Source organism: Corvus brachyrhynchos, unplaced genomic scaffold, assembly GCF_000691975.1.
Source record: "Corvus brachyrhynchos isolate BGI_N302 unplaced genomic scaffold, ASM69197v1 scaffold4, whole genome shotgun sequence".
In the NCBI taxonomy this organism is placed as follows: domain Eukaryota; kingdom Metazoa; phylum Chordata; class Aves; order Passeriformes; family Corvidae; genus Corvus; species Corvus brachyrhynchos.
Genome location: NW_008237878.1, coordinates 4,240,567 through 4,262,387, shown reverse-complemented (window position 1 = coordinate 4,262,387; position 21,821 = coordinate 4,240,567). Strand labels below are relative to the sequence as shown.

Sequence of the window (21,821 nt, the reverse complement as noted above, 5' to 3'; positions counted from 1 at the left end):
ATGTATGATGTCATGGAGGTTCTTTGGCTTTATCAGTTGTTTTCTCATGGCTTTAGCCATGAGGGTAATTACACAGGGCAAAGGACCTGCAGAAGTGTTAAGGATTTCATTATAAAGTACGGTCGACTGAACTTGCTCGCCACCCACACACTGCTGAACTCCAGGATCAAGACTTTTCCCTGGAAGCTCATGCACAAATACATACACAACACTTTGTTTTTACATGCCTCTTCATAGCTTTTAATACCCAGTATAAGGGAGTTGTGATCAATTCTACACTTGTAGATAGTTGTAATTTCAATTTGAATTAGCAGGTGATCTGAAAATGTTCATAACACCATTTGTAGATGAGTGGTGCAGTCCCTTTTTTGTCTTAAAAATTATAAACCTAAGAGGCAAACAGACTCTGTGTGTGTGGTGCAGCAGCAAGAGCAGGGGAGTGAGGAGAAAACTCCATTGCCCAGTTACAGCTTTGCAGTGGGAGGTAAACAAGGCAGTGTCTGACACAGTGTCTTTCCAAAGGAAAAGGAGCACTGATGGAAGCCAAGCAACCCCATTTTGATCTGATCTCGGATACTTGGCGTGTAGGATAAGGGACCTGCACAGGCACGACCGTGGAGAAAGTGATTGAAGTGCAGCCTTCTTTTCTCCAGGTAGACCTCTGCACAAGTTTGGGAGCATAATTTCTATCCCAGAATTAAAAAATAGTTGAATGCATTCCTAGTCAGTAGGAGATCAGTTTGTGGAATGGAAGGGCTTTCATGGTGTAATATTTCAGCTGGTCTCTACCAGTGCTAAGGAGGTAATTATCACTGTTACTGTTTTCCAGGGTGACAACAGAGGGGGTGGAAAATGCTTTTTCTGTCTGACAATGTGCTTAACTAGCTTTCAGTGAGGTTGCACATCATGGTTCACCGCCCTTGAATTTTTTTGAGGACCCAAAGTGACTGGTTTAGTGACTAGCAGTAATGTATCAGTGCAGATCAGCAGCAGATAATTTAGTCTGATCTTGTTTGATTTTATGGGTCTCCTAAAAACTTTGTTTCCACATACCAGCAGCTTAACGGACAGACATATGATTTCAAGCTGCTAAACTTCAAGGCTTGTTGTAGAAGGGGCAAGAATGCATGGTGGAGGAAAAAAGGGTGAAATTAATGCTGGGAAAGAATTTGGCTTATACTCTAGTTCCTTTCATTTTTAGACATGTCTACACTGAGTATTATACATTTCTGCATCTGTTTGTGGTACAAAAAAACCAGAAATGACATGACTAAATTTTAATAAATAAAAATGTTTTCAGATGTATATGGTCCTCTAGAGGGAAAAGGGAAAGTTCTTTACAGTTCTAAATATAACTCAATATTTACAGTGAAGGGATTCTTGAAGTTGTTATTATTTAAAAATAATCTTTGTAGAAATAAGGATGTATCTTTCAAATACTTAATAAATATGAAACATCAGTGGAATGATGGACTTAGCTGGGCTTTTAGACTGAGTTGATCTCGAGGTGTAACTGAATGGATTAAAATGTGGTTTGGACTTCTTACCTTTGAAATGAGAAAACCCCAAGGCTTTCATGTTTTTACTTCATTCATACAGTTAAAAAAACCTCTTGTGTCTAAGCACTTTACAAAAAATGGAGCCTAAGGAAGATAAAATATATTTGTATTTTTATGAATTGTCTTTCTTCTAAAAAATAAGGTGGTACACTTGTTGAGTTCAACAGACATTGTACACAACTGTTCTTTTGGTCATCAAATAAAACTGATTTTAAAATATCTTATATTTTAATCTTATATGTTGAAAAGAGACAAATATTTATATTTCAAATGTCTCTAATTCCTGTCACTTCTACTTATTCTTTCTCTCATAGTAAGAATTCATGTTCAATATAGTAAATAATAGCATTACTTTAATTTTAGGCAGGATTAATTTGAATCAAATTTAATGGTGGTGTGTGTGTGTAGAAGGAGCCAAAATACTGTAACAGAGATCTGTCTGGTATTAACCAGGGATTGCAGGGTCTCACTTTTATGTGCCTAAGAGCTTGATGTATTTATGGAGTGTAGGATAGTGGATAGTTTCCTTCTAGTTTTTTTTACAGTTTGACAAGGTATTACTGGTACGAGCAGGTATTTCCTATATGCAGAGTAGGAAATACTGCTAATACAGTTAATAACCCACCTAACAGAGGAAAAAAAATTAAAAGGAAATGCTTTAAGGGCCCTCATGGTACACTGTAGTATTAAACACATGGCAGCCCATAGCCTCCAAATAAAATCTTACCATTTGGGTTGTGATGTCACTGGTCAATTATTTGACTGTGGTAGCAGTACTGATAGTGGTATCACACCTATGAAAACTGGAATTCCTCCAGCTGGGTTTGAAGGTGTGATCTCCAATCCATCAATGTCAGCTGAGAGTCAACCATTACCTTTTACATCAAACCATAAAAGCAGGTTTTACCTTCTCTGCTGAAGCGTGAGGGTGTTGTTCCAGCAGCTCATTCTTTTTAGGTGTTATGTATGTAGTTTATGCACTATGTTCCTCTGAGAGGACTTTGATTGCACCTTCAAGCATAATCAGTGTCTGGTGTTAATTGCTGCTACTAATTTTTTCTCTTTTTAATAAATTTAAGCTTCACAAAGTAAATTGTAAGGAGGAGCAATTATATTTCCATTTTGAAGTTGAGTTATGAACACCTGTACCTAAGTTACTTGGTATTTATCTATTTGTATTGACCTGGTTTGTGACAAATTGAGTCCCTGATTTCACCATGGGCACTAATGTTGTACAAAATTTTAAAAGAAAAAACATTATTATGATAGATTTAAATGTATTTAATGAGCTGGCAATACAGTAGCTTGAAAGTGTTATATATTTGGTTTTCTTCTATTGAATATATGGATGCAATATTTTTTTATTTCTATCATTCTTAGGAAGAAGGATATCAAAATTGTATAAATACATAACAATTTAAATCAAGATGTGAAAAATATATAAATACATAAAAAACTATTTGTCAATACAATTTCTTAATAAGAAGAATTTTAATTATATTGTTGTTCTGCTGAGTTTTTAAGAGTTTTTCAGCTACTTTAACATAATTATTAAACAGGATTTTCCACATCTTTTTATTTTATAATTGCAGCACTTCAGAATTTCCTTTCTGACAGCAAAAAGAAAGACATTGAATAAGTCATTACAGTAAAGCAGTACTATGGGGTTTATTTATCTGCATTATATATTCCCAGTTTACAGTCCTGCCTAGTTATCCTTTCTTCTTTTAAAGGTTGTCTGACCTTTCCCATAAAGAAATCCTTTCTTTTAGCTGATAATTTTATAAAATTACTTGGGACACTTGCCAAGTGAGGTATCTGTCTGAAGAGTTTATACTCTGTGCAAATGGTTCCAGGTGCTTAGCTGGAAAGCCTCAGATATTTCTAACACAGAGAATAAAGGGGAAAAAACCACCCAACAGACTTGTAAATAATACTTGTTTTAAAAGATTTACTGATCCAGTTGCTTCAAGACAGTGTCCTGAGTGTTAGCAGTTTGGGTAGTATTAATTGGATGTACTTTTTTTTGTCCAAGAAAATGTTTGTTAAATTTGTTTAGTGTAGTAGAATTCTGCTTTCCATGAGATTCTTAGGGAATATATCTGCACAGGAAAGAAAGGATAAGTCAGCTATGGGGTAAGATAGAGCTGAGGTACCTGTGCAAACAGGTGGGTATGATGGTTGGGGGTTCAGGAGACAAGGAGGAAAATGGGAACCGCTAAACTCTGCAGGAGAGGGTGGGGAGATGGGGATTGGAGAAAAAAAAGGATTGAAGATGGAGGGAATATTGGAACTGGCAGAGCAAAATCCCTAATGGTAGAAACTGAAGAGAGTCTGGAGAGATGAGGGTAAGTGTGAGTGGACCAAGCTGCGGACACTGGGTCAGGTAAATGGATGTAACAATGTCACAATAAAGGATGCCCTAGCACAGCCTGACTGAATGAATGGGTTTGTTTGACATTTGGTTCTGAGCAACATTCATTTGACCAATCTGAAGATAAGATGGATCAAATATCTTGGCTAGTTGGTCATGGGCCTGATACTCCTTCTGTGTACTGATTGAGGCAGGAGTCCTGGGGAAAAAACAAAATATGCAGAATTAAGGGCTGTATCATGGCTAATACCTAATAAGGTTCAAAATTCAAGATGAAGAGATGATCTTAGTTCTGGAACTTTTTGCATTTTACTTGTTTCAACTTGTAAGCTGATAATGTTGTTATACCATAGCAGCTTTTTCTGTGTGTGGAGAATATACAAAGTTGATTATATGCAAGATAAAAAATGTGATGGGTGTCTAGGCTTTAATTGTGTTATGCAGGTAACATTAAGGTAGGTGGCTGGAAGAAAGAAAGATCAATATCTTCCTCAATATCTTTTTAAGCAGTAAAATATTTACTTGTTCATCCCTGCAAGAGGTTAAGTATACAGGTAGGGATTTGCTAATTAGCAAAAGCTGTAATGTGTGTGATCTTCAGTATGTACACCTGTATCAGTCAGCTTGTAATATATATAATAATTATTTTGTAATCAATTGCACTGTTCTACTAAGACACTGTTTCCTTGAGTGAGCTGCATGGCCTGACAGTTTTTACTACAGAACCTAAATGTGTCAACATTGGCAAAGAGTTCTGTCACTGTTTTTTTTTTTTAATCTACAAGATAAAATCTTGAACTCAGAAAAGTGACTTAAATAAAAGAAATAGGCTAAAAGAGACAAGCTGTGTGCTTTTGTGAAGAGAAACAGTAACAGAGGATAAATCATAAAGCTGAGGATGACATGTTGCAAATAAACCTTAGTACCTATGACAGTTCTCTGTTTAGGATTTTCTCATAAAGGTTCAAGGTATAAAAACTTAAACATAGAATAGTGTACCGTCAGAATATCTGACTTTTCTTGTCAGCAACTTTTTGAGGCAATGGAAGTATTTAGTTTATCTAAATATGTAGAATTTATTGTCCAGGAAGACACAGTCCATGCATGGGCAGTGTTTACGAAACAATGGATGTCATACTCCACGATGAGGTTTTATTTGACAGAATCTGGTCAGTAAGGTAGTACATAGAGTAAACATGATGGAATGGAAGGGAATTCAAGAACCCTTTTTTGTGAGTCTGGTGCAGCAGTCTGAAGTAACCAGGAACCACAGCTTCTCTTCTAGAAAGTTAGAGTATCTGGTTCTTTGGAAAACTGATGCCAAGGTGCTTGCCCTTGATTTGGGACATCTGTGCATTCATTGTTTTCATGTCACCACTGCAACATTGTGCACTAAAAGAGGTATAAAAGTGTAATACACTGTGAGCTATTCCATAAGTGTGCAAGTTATGTTTGTAGGTTTGGTCTTTTTTCTGAATAAGGAGATGAGCATTTATCCTTATGTAAGGTTTATCTTAACCATCAACTGTAATTCTGGAGTAAAATCAGAAAATATGTCTCTCTGGACTTCAGCAGAGGTTGAGAAAATCTTAAGCAATGTTTTCCTCTTCACATTATTATTGTCACAGGCTCTGGAGCACCTGTTATTAAGACAAAGGCTATGTACATCTGTCTAAATCTTACATTGTTAAAGCCTGCAGTTGTTCTTGCCATATGATTCTTTTCAAAACTCTAAGCACAGATTAGATGCTGCTTAAGCACTATGTGCAGTACCACCTGGAAATACTGTTAAGTACAGTCCATGAGAGGAAAAACATCAGTGATGTTTTATGTAGAAATAATTAAGTAATAATTTTTTTAACTGGATTTTTAAAAATCTGTGTTTCTAAGGGTTTTTTTCATTACTTTTTAAAGTATTTTAAAGGATTGAAACATAAACATATTTTTAAATAAAGAAGGCTTTTAGTGCAAGAATAAAAAAATTAATCTAATACTACCTAAAAAGCTTCAAAGTCAATCTGTCAGGTTCTTTATGGCAATGAAGCTCTCACATTATCTTTTTAATGCTGAAATCAGTTCAAGCCAGTGAAATTTCTTTAATGAACTTTAGGGCACATCTTCAAAGAAACCTGCAATTGAACCTGTGGAAAGGCCAATGCCTTTGAACTGTGGAAAAGAAGTTTATCCTAGATTAGCTTGATCTTTTAGTTTACTCTGCCTTCTAATCTAGTAAGAAAGATCTAAGCTTTAAGAATACCCCTGAACTGCAGTGACAACCTAAAAGTAGTGTATTGTTAGGGAGAAGTTCATTGCTTCTCTTTGGTATTGGCATTTTAAATTTGGAAGGATAGCGAAATTGTTTATTTTGTACTGTGAGCATGACCACTCTGGGTCTCCCCGGGCACTACATTTTCTTTATTTGTTACGAGATGTTTATTTGTTTATTTCTTTCATTTGTTACTACCTTATAAATTGAAAATTTAACTTCATTCTTGTTTTCATTCTCCCTCTAACATTTTACTGTACTTCCATCCGGTTCAGTCTTTCATCACTCAAATGTGGAACAATGTACCTTCAAATGTGAAAGAAATAACAAAATCTGGAACAAATTACAAAGTGATGGAGAAGGGAAATGCAGAGCTCTATGGAAATAAGTGCATTAATGCATAGGCTCTGATGCACATGAGTCTGTTTTGAAGGACACTTCATTTTTAGTTTGAACTTCTGCTTTTAAATTTTACTGTAATATGATATAACATTTGCTTGGGTGAGTACTTGAGGAACTTGCAGTGTTAACAGTATTCTTTTCGATAGAAATTCCATTGGATTTCGGATTTTGTACTCTTTCCAGGTTACAATAAGAAAAACATGGGAGAGATTTTTAATAGAAAAAAACAACACTCCGTGGTTTGCAGCTGGCAATCACAATACCTCTACTTCTGCTTTTATTTTATTAAGTGGAACAGGTCAGTTCAGTATCAGAGCTGACTGTGTTCCTTCTCTGGTGAAAGTAAAAATACAGGTCTACCAAAAAATTTAAATGACCACTAGTTTCTTCATTTCAATCATTCTATGAAATGTCTTTTAATAACCATCTCATTTTCTGGGGTCAAGGAGAACAAGGATGGTTATCACTCAGCTGGCAGAGGAAAATGCACCTTTTGGGTATAGTACTGACTTCCATAAGTGATGTTATTCAAAGTCTTCTCTTAAGCATGGATTAATAAGCATTTACACTATGAAGAAAGTGGAGAAAGGCAGAGTTAGGTAGAAATTCTTGTTCAGATGAAAGAAATCATGTTTATAAAACTGGATTTTTGAAAAGGAAAGTGTTGAAAGAAATAAAATGTAGTTGAAGGAATAGAGAAGAAGTGAAAATTACATGTTTATCCAGCTTATAAATTATGCTATATTTTCCTGTATTGTATTTTAATTCCTTGATCTTTTAAGGTCAATGGGAATTTCACCACTGACTTGATTGGCACTATTTCACCCTGCATCTGTGAGAAGCAGTTTCTGCTTTTTATTACTATTTCAAAATGGCATCCTTCCTTTTCTTCTCTCACTCCAGTTTCCTAAGGATTTATAATCTTTTGCATCAAAAGGAAATTTTTTCCTGGTACATACTGTATGGTTGAAATTCAAGTACCAGGCAAAAAGCTGGCTGACCTAATGGGCTGATTCCAGCAGAGCAGACGTTTTGAATCTGGACTTCTTAGTTATTGGGGGTACAGGATTTTGAATGCTTTTATCCTTTTATTGGTGAATGCACTAAAGTGCATGCAGACAGAGAATGTTAAAGTGGCAGTCAGATAAACTTGTTAAAGCAGTGGGAGTTTTTCCTTTCTTTCTACGTGACTTTATCATCACAGTGGAGTTAAAAGGCAATTAGCCCTTCAGCTCTTTTCTGGCCAGTTTATTGGCATTTTACACACAACTGTTGAATAGACAGTGCCATATTAAAAATTCCAATGAAGCTGGCCTGGGGATAACAGACTCTAAATTTCTGGTTAATGTAGGTTTCCTTGAGAGGAGCTATTGCCAAAAAGCTCGAGTGAAATTATCTCAGAACAGTACCTATGCTGCATGTACTCATAGTTGATGGAAAATTGTAGTAGTCTTGCTGCATGCTGTGTTACATTTCCAGGGAAATATTTTTATAAAGAGTGTTTGATGAAAAAGTTTATTCCTTTAGTAATAACAGGCTACCCACTGTGTGACTTTAGGCAGTGAACATGGTGAGTGGAACAAGGCATTTTCGTCATCAGAACAACAATCATACTTGCTTTGCATTTCTGTAATTTTCGTCCAGGGTCATTAAAACACTTTACAAATATGGATTACTTATTTCTTTCAGTACATGAGAAGATGGGGAACAGATTATTATGTCAAAGTTTTGACCAAATGTAGACCAAATTTGGTTTGGTTTGGTTTGGTTGGGTTTTTTTCTGTTTGGGATTTTTGTTGTTATTTTGGGGGGGGTGAGTTTAGAATTGTTAGGAAACCTTGTGGGTTTTTTTTCTCATTTCAGGGTCAATAGAAAATCAAACATGTCTTTTGCAATTCTTGCACCCCAAAGTACTAACAACCAAAACCTGGCTGTAATATTTTTCATGACTGAGGAGAATGAAGTACAACACAAGACATATAAGATCACTACTGGAGAGTAAATTGGATTTTTCATAGTATTTCAGTTTTAATCTGGTCTTGCCAAAGAAAATAAAAAGTTTTTGATAGGCTTGACTGAGACTATTATTGTGTCTTAATGATGCATTCATTGCTTCTGTGAATAAATTTATTTAATTAAATTTTGTAGCTGATTTTAATTTACTGATGTTAGATCTCAAGAAATTCATTGAGGTCTGTGAGTGTGATTGAGAGCCAGAGGGTAAAAACAAAGAGCAGATCTGGTATTTTTAAGCTGACCATATGGATTGCTTACACTGCTCCAAGCTGCCCTGGGAAATCAGCAAAAAGGCTCCTTAGAAGTCCAGCTGATTTTTGGATCAGATCTCTTTCAAAGTAGGGAAGAAAAGCTGGTAGGTTTAAAGGGTCAGAAACCCTATTTTCACTATGTTTCAGTTTGCATGACAACTCCAGAGGGCACCCAGATTTTGTTCAGAGAGCAAGTGATGGATTTATGCTCCAGTGTGCATTAACAATAAACAAAGCAAATCAAAATGCCTTCATTTGCTCAGGTATGTAAGTTAACAGAATTTCAAAACACTGATTTGAAGTGATCCCTAATAGCAGGTTTATTTTAAATGGTGTGTATTTGAACTGTCTGTGTTAAAAACTCAGACTTTGCTTCTGATACTCACAAGCAATCATTAAAGTCATCTGTAACTTTTGTCTTTTAATACAGCAAATACATATTGCAAGACAACACAATGGTTTCCTTAAATGGGTATTGACATGTAAATAGAAAGTCTGGAAGTTGGAAAGTGCCAGATTTCAAGTAGCTCATAGAATTTTTTTTTTTAAGGTGTCCTTTTGGGTACATGTTACAGGGCTTTTCAGTTACACACCCATTTACTGCCTTTTCTGTAGCACCTTGCTGCTGTTCCATGCTTGCTCCCTGTTGTACTGACTCCGTTCTTGAGCTGCATTTTAAATGGGACAGTAACTGTGCGAGAGACAAGCAATTATGTTATTGGGCAACTTAGCCCCATCTCTTGCTTCAGATTTATTATGTGCTAAAAAATTGTGTAGGCCAAAATACCGCTATTGCATGAACTTCTACTTAATTCAGCCAGGGCCTGTCTGAGATGCAGAGAGCACCCTCAGCAACTTAAGAGAGATAAAAACTCTGCCATGACGACAGGAAGAGTGTCTGGTCATCAGGAGCAAAACCAGTGCTGAAGCACCAGGAGTGGTTCTGAGCTTTAGGCCATCGCTGGCAGTTTTCTGGGCTGCCAGAAAACAGTAATTTTTCACATCTAAAAAGTGAGGAAAATGAAAAATAAAATTTTGTTTTATAGAGACGTGTCAAATATAACTCTATGCAACTGTTTTAAAAATGAAAAGGACTATAAAATCTGAAGAACTTTACACAAGTAAGCCTAATACATCAGAGCAAATGACTGAGACATCTGCAACAAATACTTTTGAAACTGTGCCCAGTGTCTGTGCACCATCTTTTCCCACACAGATAATAATGCTCTTCTCCTATCACAAAGAAGAAAGTGGATTGTTAGTGCTCTAGAGAGATCCAGATATAGTGGTGAGCAGCACAGGAAGCCCAGGAAGCAAACAGCACTATAGTTTCAGGGAGATGCTTAGCAATAGCAGGATTTTTAAAACTTTGGTAGTGCTGGGAGCAACTGCACTCTGTAAGGAACATTTGTGCTGTGAGCAGAGTGACACAGACCCTGGAGTGAAAAATAACGTGTGATCATTAGTTAGAAATAGCCATAATTTATAGACACCAGGGGGCAGAATTAAGGTTGCAAGGACACCTATAAACCTGGCATTCCCAAGCAGAGGGCTATTTATGTTCAAACTCAAGCACACTTTTAAATTTAAATATTTGAATGGTATCGAATTTGTTGCAAATAACATCCTGTTTATGGAAACAAAAACGTTTAAATGCAGTTGGAAGAGAAGTGTGATTGTTCATTTGTTACAAACGTGAATTTAACTAAAAGCTAATTTTTCTTAGTTTCAGCTTATGTCCAACACTTTACTGTTTGTGCATAAATTAGTGCAGCTTGCTAAAGGAAAAACATCAAACAAATCCTTTCTTGAAGGTTAGACCTCTTTTTCTTACTTTCTGACTGCAGAAAATGCTGTGGATAACTGCAGCTTTTTATTTCCAACGTGACCTTCCACGTTCTGAAACTAATTTGCCATACTGCTTCTCAAAGTCTGCTCAAGGACTTCCTTTAGCAGAATAATGTGGTTCTTATTAAGCACATCCTATAAGACCCAGGAGTATTGCATGCAAAGAAAATAAGACGGAAACACAAATGAATTTCCATCCTCCAGTCAGATATATGATATTGATGACCAGGATGCATATGAAGGATATTGTAAAGAAGACAAAGAAAAAGAATTAAAGCAAATGTCTGACAAATTGGCTGTCTTCAGATGCAAGGATGACAAGTGGTCTGTGCAGCTCAGTAGAGGACACGGAGGCATCAAGCCAAATCGTTATGTAGTCAACAAGTCTCTTTGAATCACATGGTTATGTGTAACCTCTCTTTTAAATAAGGCCTCACTTTAAATTACATCATCACGAAAGACTTAAAAGCCATGAAGTTTTATGTGAAAACTGATAGTTTAGCTTGACTCCAAATGTTGTTCTTCACAGTTATGAATTTTATATTTTTACAGGAATAATGAGGTATTCTGTTAAAGTGGAACTTCTTTTGGGTATTATTTCCCTAATTTTTGAGTAGGTGCTCCAAATACAAATAATTGTGAAAATAACAACCTTAATTTCAAATCTGTTTCTTCCTTAATTTTTTTTCTACAAGGTGACAAAATAATTTCATACTAGCATAATTTGATGGAAAAATTCACTGAAATAGCTTCAGTGTACAATCTCTAGAAATAGTTCAGTATATAATCTCTATAACTTGTGATGTTCTTATTCCAGTGGAGCTAAATATAGATTTCAGAGTTTTTACAAGGTTAATGAGGAACCTTTACCCTCTGTACGCAAATCAGTGCAAGTGTAATTAAGTGAACAGACTCCAGAATTATCACTATTTTCGTTTCATTCTTAAACAAGATGCAGAATTTGGGTAATCAGAATTGTAATATGATTTTCCTATTAATCTGTTTTATACCATGAAATCTGATATTTTCACCATGACTAATCCATGAAATTTGTCAACTTTGTCTGTGATTTACACAAGCTCTATTTATAAAGAGAACTTGTTTGAGTCCTAAGGCATGGAATATTATTTCCCAGCATGCTTTTGGTGGCTTTTTGCTAACAAGTATAAACAAAATGTGCTCATTGACTATATTATTATTTCAAGATCAGGAGGTAAAACATGAGGAATGTTGAAGAGTATACTCCCTGTAGCAGTGTATATTAGTCTTAAGCCATTAAGAAGAAAATAGCCTATCATATCAGAGTTGGTAAGGATGGTTGTGATCATAAAGTTTACCTAAAATAATTGGATAACTTGCTTGTAGATTAAAAACATATGTGTTTCTTGTATGTCTTTATGCTGAGGCTTTAGAATTAATTGCTGTCAGCATAAACCAGACCAAACAAAAATAGATTTGCATCAATTCTTTGTAATGGGGGTAAGAGACAGGCTTGAATGACACTGAAGATAATTCTGTTTTGTATTTGGGGGGAAACGGCTACACAATGTTCACATACGGGAGTGCAATTTACTATATATGGGAAAGAACAAAGATCCTTTATGTAAATGTAATAACAGGCAAGTAATACCTTCAAAGGAAAGAAAAACAGTCTCTTGGGTACAGAAAGTTCATCTGCTCCAGCTGTCCTCTCTCACTTGTTGGGGGAAGACATTTGGGGAAAGGCCAAAACACAGATACTCACAAGGCATCCAGTTTTTCGCTCAGCACAATGTCTTAATCAGCTCTTACTGAGCTGCTCTGCTCTGTACCAAACAAGCTATAAATATGCAGCACATCCGTGCATGTAAATAAGTCCCACTGCCTGTAGTGATGAGAGCAAGATGACTCTGGGTTTTGGTAACAGCACAACACTGCAGGTAAGGGAGAAGCAGCAGGGAGGAGCAGGGGCCCAGAGCAGGAGCTGCTGAGTGCCATGGCTGTCTCTACATCATTTCAAATTCCTGATCACATGGTTTTATGAAAGTTCCCCAGAAATCATACACATTAAGATCACAGATGGCCAGCTTGTTACAAGATCCATAGACTGGAGCCAGATAGCAAAAGCTTGGTCTGCTCTGTAATCTGGTGTTTCTCCAGCAGGAGTGACCGTAGATTACCCACGTCCATCAACTTATCAAAGTGCAGACATCCTCTCTCATGGTGCCATGATGTGAAATGCCCCCTTTGTGATCAGATCATGGGATCTGATCATGGTGGAGAAAGGTCAGGGAGTACAGTGCCCTCAGGTGTCTTCTGTCAATGCCATGGTGTCCGTATGGGGTTGCCCAAGCCATGGCAGGGGAATTCTGTGCCCTTGTGCTTCTGGTTGGCCTTCTCTCTGTCCTGCTTCCTTAATCACTGTAGCTCATGTTCTCAAAGGCCCAACTGCCTCTTAATCTGATATCTGAATGAAAACAGTCAACTGCACCATGTAGAAGTTCTTATTTCACAATGTTCTGAGAGTCATGGTGAACTGTGGTCTCTACTCCAGGCTGGAATCTGACCTCATAATTACAATTTATTTCAGACTTGCTAAAGTATTTAGCCCAAAAGGATGTTTTGTGCAGGACAGGGAAGAATTTGGTGTAGACAGATGAATGTTTTACACATGATGTTTGGCAATTCCCTAGCTAAAAAGCAATTGAATAAAGTTTCTTTTAATTGCTCATAGCATAAAATGGAAAATAAGGGGAATCTCAGCCTTTTAAAAGATATTTTTAAAGTAGTATAAGTGAAAAATAGATGTTTAGCATTAAAGTCTGATTTACTATAACACCATAAAATTTAGAAACCAAAATGATTTGTTGATCATCTTACTTTAATATCTCAGTGTCTCCTTAAAAATGCAACTGTCCCCTTCAGAGCCTTGAAACTTGTCTAATACTACTGATATATGCAATTTATGAATAACCAGTGGGGCTGCATGGGTTCTGATATTCATTCTGGATATCCTAGTATTTGGAGCTATTTTCACGTGTATTGTTCTAATGTACATAGAATTGCTTGGGACAGAATTAAAGCTGCATCAAACTATGAAAGCTTTTTGTTTAATCCATTTACTGAATAATTCAGTAAAGACTCCTGTGTTTTCTACACTTAGGCTCTTAAAATTATTGTCTTTATGTTACAAAGAATTCTGTTCTACATGGTTAACGTGTCATGTTTGTATAAGAAAAAAATGCTCTCCTGTGTAAATGAGGTCTACAGAATTTGCTTAAATATTTGTTGCTTATGAAAGTTGTACAGCAAGGCCTTTTCCTAAGGCATACATTTATCAGCTAAAATCTTGATTGTTTTGCCTGTATTATGTCACTCACGTCTGGCAAGAACAGCATCCTGCTGTTTGTGAAGCTGACCTCCTGCTGCTACTTAGCCACTTGTAGGATTCTATCCCAATTCCTCTAATCCACTCTGTTTCAATAGCACCATATTTGGGCTCCTTCACAGATTCTTTTGCTGCCCTGTTTGGGATGCTCTATGAGCTGAATTAGAATTTTAATGTTCCGTTCAAAACAGAAGGAACCTTTTTGTTAAATGAGAATATAAGGAATAATCTCCTCCCCTCCTTGGACAGAATTTCTACACATGCACTGTATTATTTTCCTTCAAACTTTTGTCCAGAAGTTTGGGGCACTATTTCAATATATTGGTTTACTTTGTGTAAATCAGATCCAATTTGAGGTTTAATGTTGCAATAAGGCCTGCTACCATCTTAAATTGTTTCTTTCCTGTTGTAACTCCTCATTCAGAGTTCAGTGCTCCTTGTTTCCATTATGTCAAGGGTTTACTGAAATCTTTTCATGCTCCTTGTGCAAGTCAGGCCTAATTAAAGCAGAAAACTGAAAGGACTCCAAAAATGGTGTTAGAAACAGCACCAAAGCACAAAATGCACTGTAGATATTTTTGCTATACTTTTAAGAAGTCAGGAAAGATTTTTGTATATGTTTTTCCAGTAGCTATTTTCTGATCCCCACATGAAACGAGGTTTAGAGAAAGCAACTTAAAGCTTGATTAGTGTATATGTATGTATGTATGCATATAAATATATATGGCATGTGTGTGTATATATATATATATATATGTAGTATTTGTATATATATGTGGTCTGTCCCTTTACTTCACACCTAAGCAAAGCAGAAAACTGAAAGGACTCCAAAAATGGTGTTAGAAACAGCACCAAAGCACAAAATGCACTGTAGATATTTTTGCTATACTTTTAAGAAGTCAGGAAAGATTTTTGTATATGTTTTTCCAGTAGCTATTTTCTGATCCCCACATGAAACGAGGTTTAGAGAAAGCAACTTAAAGCTTGATTAGTGTATATGTATGTATGTATGCATATAAATATATATGGCATGTGTGTGTATATATATATATATATGTAGTATTTGTATATATATGTGGTCTGTCCCTTTACTTCACACCTAAGCCTGTTAACTTTGCTGGATCTATTTGTGGTCAATACAGCAATTGAAAAAAACAGGATAGCAGAACATGATCCTTTTTAATGCAGAGCTCCTGGGCTTATACTGTGTTAAGAATTGTTCTTTAGAGAATGGGATTTAGTTTACTGAAAAATAAAAATGGGGTTGAATTATGATGCTAATTTTATTCTTTGAAGAAGAAGTTGTTTGGACACAATGCAATATTGCATGAGTCTCTCTTGTACAATTTAGAAAACCTTCAGTGCAGTCTATAGAGCTTACCTAAGTGTTTAAAGAGAAAAAAGATACTATTGAGGTGAAACATATTTCAACAATTTCATAAAGTGTCTCTCACTTGTACCAAACTTCCCTCACTGGAAAATTCATTTTAGAGCATGTACCATGTTTGCTTCAGCTGTAGCTTTCTGCAGTCCCAAGTTCCCTCAGTCTTGCTGGATCATCATCATCAGGAGCCACCCGGTGCCAAGATCTGCTGAGAAACTCCGTGAATGGGGTTAGGGATGCAGCTGGAAACTGGAAAAGACAACAGCTACAGCAGTTTGATACAATGATAAATTTTACAGCTAGAAATGGAATGGAGGAGATAATGGAGAAAACAGGGGAAAGAAAAAGACTTCAGAAAGAGGAGGTGAAACAGGGATAGAGCCAGTGAAGTATGGGAGGAAGCAGAGGAAACAACCCTGAAGAAAAGAAGTGGGGCAAAGAAAATGTATTTGGCCTCCTTCCTTGCATTTAACAAGTAATGTGTATATATGATTTGTTCACAAATGTGTTAACATTCCTAATGATAGCAACATAGAAGAAGGATGTTTAACAGCTTTTATCAAGGGATTTAATCTATGGAATCCAAAATGAAGAGGTTCGTAAGTGATCCCTCTATGCAGTATCAGTGTGAAGACTTGCGGTTCTGGTGCTCCTTCTCTGTTTGTACTTTAAAATTAATTGAAAGCCTCATTGTTTTGTTTAAACTGTGAAAGCTTCCAAGGTCAATGAGTGAGGTAATTGACCTGCCTGTTGTAGGACAAAAATATGTATGTTAAATTGCATAATTAGTTTTAATTACATAATTATGGTGTTTAATGTGGGAGGGTCAAAGGTTACTATTACATTTAGAAGTCATGGCAAGAAACACCAAAATAAGCAACGTAGTTTAATTCTGTGTTTCTTTGGGTTTTAAAAAAGGGGTCCACTGTGATCTATCCTTGACCTTGGATATTTGATGATTATAGCAAAGAATATATTGCTGTTACCCTTTTTGGAATCATAGAGACACCTTTGTAAATGACTAAGTGACTTTACCAAAGACTTCATTTAGGTTTAGAGTACACAAAAGTTAATCAACAGTGGGAACTCAACTGACAGCAATTTAATCTGATTGGGTAAGGTAATTACATGATTACCAGGAGTGTTTATATGTGGACAAGGATATTTTTATTGGAAAAAATCCTAATTGCTTTCTTACTGAGAAGAGAAAAAAACAAACAAATTTGTTGTTGCAGGTTAAGAGGACATCCTTCGTTCCTTGAAATAGCTTCTTTTCATATTTTAGTGACAAAATGAACTCATAATTCTTTGCAAATTTGCTCTGGGATTATGTTAGGAGTTCCTCTGTTTCTGAACTTGAAATAATGCCATCAATATCTTGTTTCATTTAAGCAGCTCATTGCTTATACATCAATTGTGTGACAGCCTAAAGATGTCATGATTCTTGTAATTAATTATCTCTTTTACTGTGTGTAAACACTGTTGCTTAAATACAGCTTGATTTCACCAAACTTAAACCCAAAGGTTCATTATACTAATGGATATTTCTGGGAAGGAGGGCAGTATTTGTTTTTCCATGATGGTAAAAAAAAAAGGGGACTATGTAAAAGGTGGATAAAAGATGGTGTTCCTAAATGCTGGAAGAAAAGGTATCATTTAGGTTCTCTGAATGGTCCTTTAGAAAATGCTCTTTCATTCTATTGACATAGAAGGGAGTGTTGGGAGATGTATCTTCATTAACAAACATTAACCTCTGTGCTTACCTCCTGAAGAGCTCTACAGAGTAGAATCCCATTTGGCTGATAAATACTGGCTTGCTCCAAAACCTGATTAAGGAATGGGCCAGGCCTGGCCCTGGCACTTTTTAGGGTTGTGTCTAAATCTAGATGCCAAAAAAATATATTGACACTTACAAGAATAATTTTATATCACACCAGTAACTTTTGAACACATTCTGCTGGTGGAAATGGGATGCAATCCTCTCAAGGAATTGAAAAGTTAATGAACTAAACATTAAATAAGAAATAAATGAATTTTTGAAATTAAATATATAATTATGGAAAGAATTTCTGTGATATATTCCATGTTACAAAAATTATATGTTCTCCCTTTTGCTAATTTTTCCCTTACAAGTGCTTTAGAAAATATTACAATTTTGAATTGTTTTTCTAAACCAGATGATCCAGTCACTGTTGGAGGCACATAGCCACGGCAAAATCTCATGCTGTACATTGATCACCTGTCCAACCTTTGCCTAGAGTGTGATCCCCAGTTCCTTCAAGAGATCCATCTTTACCTGTCTATAAAGAAGAAGAGGAGGAGGGAGACACCTGGGATATTCAAGTATCAAAGTTTAACACCAGAGCAGGTCGAATCTTGATTTCTATTATTTTCTATATGTGTTGCTAGTTTTGACTTGGATATTTGGCTGGAGATTTTTTCATTGATTGTATAGTATGGGTGGAAGTTGTTCCAGTGTTAAAGCATTTTTTGTAGACTGCTCACTTGCTGAAACTGCACATGCATTTTTCACAGTTCCGTGGTGTGAAATCGAACCCAAAGTCACTCTGCGATTGAGGAAGTTGGCTAATACTGAGCATGCCTGGAGTCTGTACCTCTCCCTTGAACTTGTGCTGACCACAGCAACTAAATGTGGCAGCTTGTTTAAAACTGTTCAATGTGCTGTAGCTGGACCCTTCTGTATCTAGCACACAACCAAATCCGGGTCCCCAGCCAGTGCGATCGTTTTCATTCACTTGTTAAACTTTCTTCTTACTCTTCCGTTTCCCTTTCCAAGAGGACTTTGATATCCCCAAAAAGCCAAGGTTTCGTGCACTGTCCTAAGGACTGCCCCTTTAGGAGTGTAGCACAGCCCACACACAAACCTGGAATATGTCCAACTTGTTCTTTGAGCAGAATGTGAACCCCTGACCTCCTGGGCCTCCGGCAAGAGTGCTGCCTACTGAGCCACCAATACCCAGGCCATCAATAAGTTTTAAATGCCAGTTGCAGACTTCACAGAGATAATGACTTCAGTGTGTAAAGGTTTTGTTGTGGAGGCTGCAGTCTCACACATGGCGTGACAGAGTAAATATGCTAAAACCATAGAGAGCCGTTGCATAACTCGCCTTGATATAACAGTTTTTGTAATATGTTTCAAGGCATGGAATATTATTTAAAGGGACCCTGTTATGTAGGCTGAGGCCCAAAATGAAGCTATTATGAAAAGAATGTTTAGCAAAACCAGAAATATGTCCATGAAATTGTTGGAGTGGGAATTTCAGGGTAACGTTGCTTGGATTTAAAGTCGCCTGCATGACATTGCACTGTTGTGCTAGTGAATGAGAACCAGCAAATGAAAATACTGTTAAGTGAGAATCAGAAACTGAGCAGAATAAAGATGTTAGACGGCTATTACTATTGTTATAACTTCTTAAAAATCTTACCTCATCCTGATAAAGATGAGATGAAAAAATAAATTCCAATTTAGTGATTCAAAGCAGCATTATTGACACAGGTAAAACCATGTATTTGCATTTTAATAGTATTTTTAACCTGATCACAAGTAAGTTCTTGTATTTTAAGTACTTATAAAGGAAAATGAGTATGAAATAAGCTTTCAGGTTTTGGCACATTTCAGTTTTATTGATGTTTTCTATTTAAAGTTTAGCATTAACAGCATACAAGAGATATGTTGATGTTTGCAAACAAAGTGTTATTTATAGACTTGGATCAGGAAGGAAAACATTGCCAGATTCAAGCTAAGACTTAGATTGTTGAAAGGCTGTTAGATAAATTGCATGAACCTTCTATGGAGCACAGGCCAGGAGCCCAGGACTCCCTTTCCCAGCTGAGTGCCCAAATCACTAGGCTACAGACTCTTGCTCCCTCTTGTGTTCTTTCTCTGGCCCAAAGAATCTTGAATTATTTTCTGTACAATGAAAGAGCTTCAGTGGTAGAACTTTGATATCTCCCTCTCCTTGCCCCAGCAATTATTGCAGCCTGTGGCCGACTGATTGGAACGTTCTGCTAAAAGGCCTTGCTGGGTCCTAGGGTGAAGAAGGAATGGGACCAGGGGATTTGGGATGAGCAGTGCCAGGCTGGGAATGACTGTTGTTCATGTGCCATTTGAGAAGGAAATAGAACTTGAAGAATTTTGTTGGAAACCTTCCTGGTTGGTGTTTATTAGGCTGGCTTTGAGAGCACCTGGTGGGTCAAACTCCTCAGGTCAGCTGTGCAGCTCCCCACAGGATTGGGCATAAGCTGAGCCATCAGATGAAGCACCCTGCGTGAGCAGGTAAACTCTGGCCATGCACGGAGATGCAGCTTCTGGGTCTGGCCTGTGTTGCCATCAGAACCTTTATTGCCATCAGAAGCATCTCCAGGGTGGGGTAGGGGCCTTCAGGATCACCATTTTGGCTACACATGTCGAAATTCCCCTCACAACCTGTTTTGAATTCCCACTTTTTTAGGCTTTTAATAGTTTAATTTAACAGTTTGAATGTAGAACTGAGAGATTTTATGAACCTGTTTTTCAAACAAAAGTTAAGTTTTAGAGAATGTGTTATAATTAAGCAAGATGACAGGAAGAATTTGTGGTTCAAAAGTGCATCACCTATTATGAACCAGAGGTAAACATAGTGTGTTTTGAAGCTTAAAAAGTGAAATTACTTTAAACATGTTAGTGCTGTTCAGGCACTTCTGTAGAGCAGTGTGTATTAGATCTGAACTCAGGAATATCCAGCTAAATTGATTGCATCACAGTTATAAAACAAAAGTTTGTCAAAATTGCTGACATCATTCCTAGGCTCTCTTTTTTCCCCCCATATGTATGTTTTTATGAAGTCCTGCAGTGCAGGCCCTTATTCATGCAAATGCATTTATTTGCCTCAGTGGAATTATTCTGGTGAATATGTCAATGTCTAAGATCAACTAGGATGAGTCTGGTTTTCTTTTTAATAGAAATGCTAATTTTGAAAATGACATCTGTGCATTATTTTTAGTCTGAAGGGCTACAGACAGTGTAAAATTGGAATGGTAGATTTCCTTGGCAGTTTTTCTATGATTATTTCTACCTGTTTAAAACACTGGAGGAATAATGTGATTCATTACACATTACTTTTCTGGCAGTAGATGTATCACCTAGTTTGGTATCCAAATGTGAACTATTTCTGCTTTTGTAATATGTTAAATTGGGGGTGGTGGAGATGGGAATAGAAACTTATATTCATAACACGTGGTTGGTTTTAAAGACAAGACCTTTTCTGCCTTGCTGATGTCTATTTTCATTGCAAGGGAAACTTTTATGTAGTAGGAGAGGACTCTGAAGTAGGAAGGATGCAGTCTGTACCCAGTTGCTCATGGTTTAGCTGCAGTTCCTTTGGCAGCACTGATGGTTCCAGACACAGGACTTTCACTGTGCCATAATCTGGCTTTAGCAGGGCTGCCATTTGCTCTGTGTAACATTAATATCTCTCCTTTCCCAGTGAACAGAAGTTAAACTGATAAAGATTGTAATCATATTAATGATTCTGTGTGCACTGCTGTAGGGAACTGCTTAGCACGATGTTGGCTTAATTGCTTTAAAGTGGGTGTGTGTTGGTGTGTTAAAGGGGGTCTTTAGATACCAGTGTTATGAATTTGGGATAAATAGCTAAAACCCCCACTATAGTAACCCACATAATGATAGAGAAAGGTAGAGAGGTCTGAATGAAAGCCAGAATGGGAAAATTGAGTGGGAGGGGGGAGGAAAAAGCATTGCTACAGAAAGGTATGAGTTGATGGAGTGGTAAGCTTGGGAGGTGAGTAGAGGGCTTAAAAAGTGAATAAATTTTGTAAACCTATGGATAAACTATATTACATGACTTCACTTGATTTCAGTCAGTGTAATTTGGGAAGCCCTGCATAAGGCAGTTACAACAACTCAAAGTTGTGATCAATAAGCATCTTGATGGAGGCAGTAGTCAAATGTAAGATCAGCTATAGAAGAACAAGCTAAGAAAAACAGACTTGTAGTTCAAATCACATGAAAATTGCTATTTCATTTGGGAACAGCATACTTCCAAGATTATAGATTGGAAGGGTAAAAGTAAATCACTGTAAATATGACTCATATGTTAGTGAAAGCTCACATTAAAGACCTTATCCTCCCAGCTCTAAAAATAGTCAACTCCGTTGTCAGTTAGGGAAAAAATAAGTAGTGTGAATGCTGTTGTGTTTTCTCTTGCTCAATTTTACAAAAAAACCTTTTTAATTTTACTACATATTTTGTTATTTTTATTTTATAGGAGAGCTTGATTGATGTATGATTAGTAGCAATGTTTCTTCAGCCTCACATCGCTTGATATCTTCAGC

General features: G+C 36.7%; 1 protein-coding gene across 17 annotated transcripts in view; it reads left to right on the top strand.

Annotated features, from left to right (window-relative positions):
- Nucleotides 1–21,821, top strand: part of ERC2 (ELKS/RAB6-interacting/CAST family member 2) — a 432,041-nt gene that overhangs the window by 354,439 nt on the left and 55,781 nt on the right. For all 17 annotated transcript variants that reach the window (XM_017732424.1, XM_017732423.1, XM_017732425.1 and 14 more), the window contains one exon: nt 17,645–17,835. The gene's annotated coding sequence lies outside the window, so the exon portion shown is untranslated. The remainder of the gene's footprint in view (nt 1–17,644; nt 17,836–21,821) is intronic.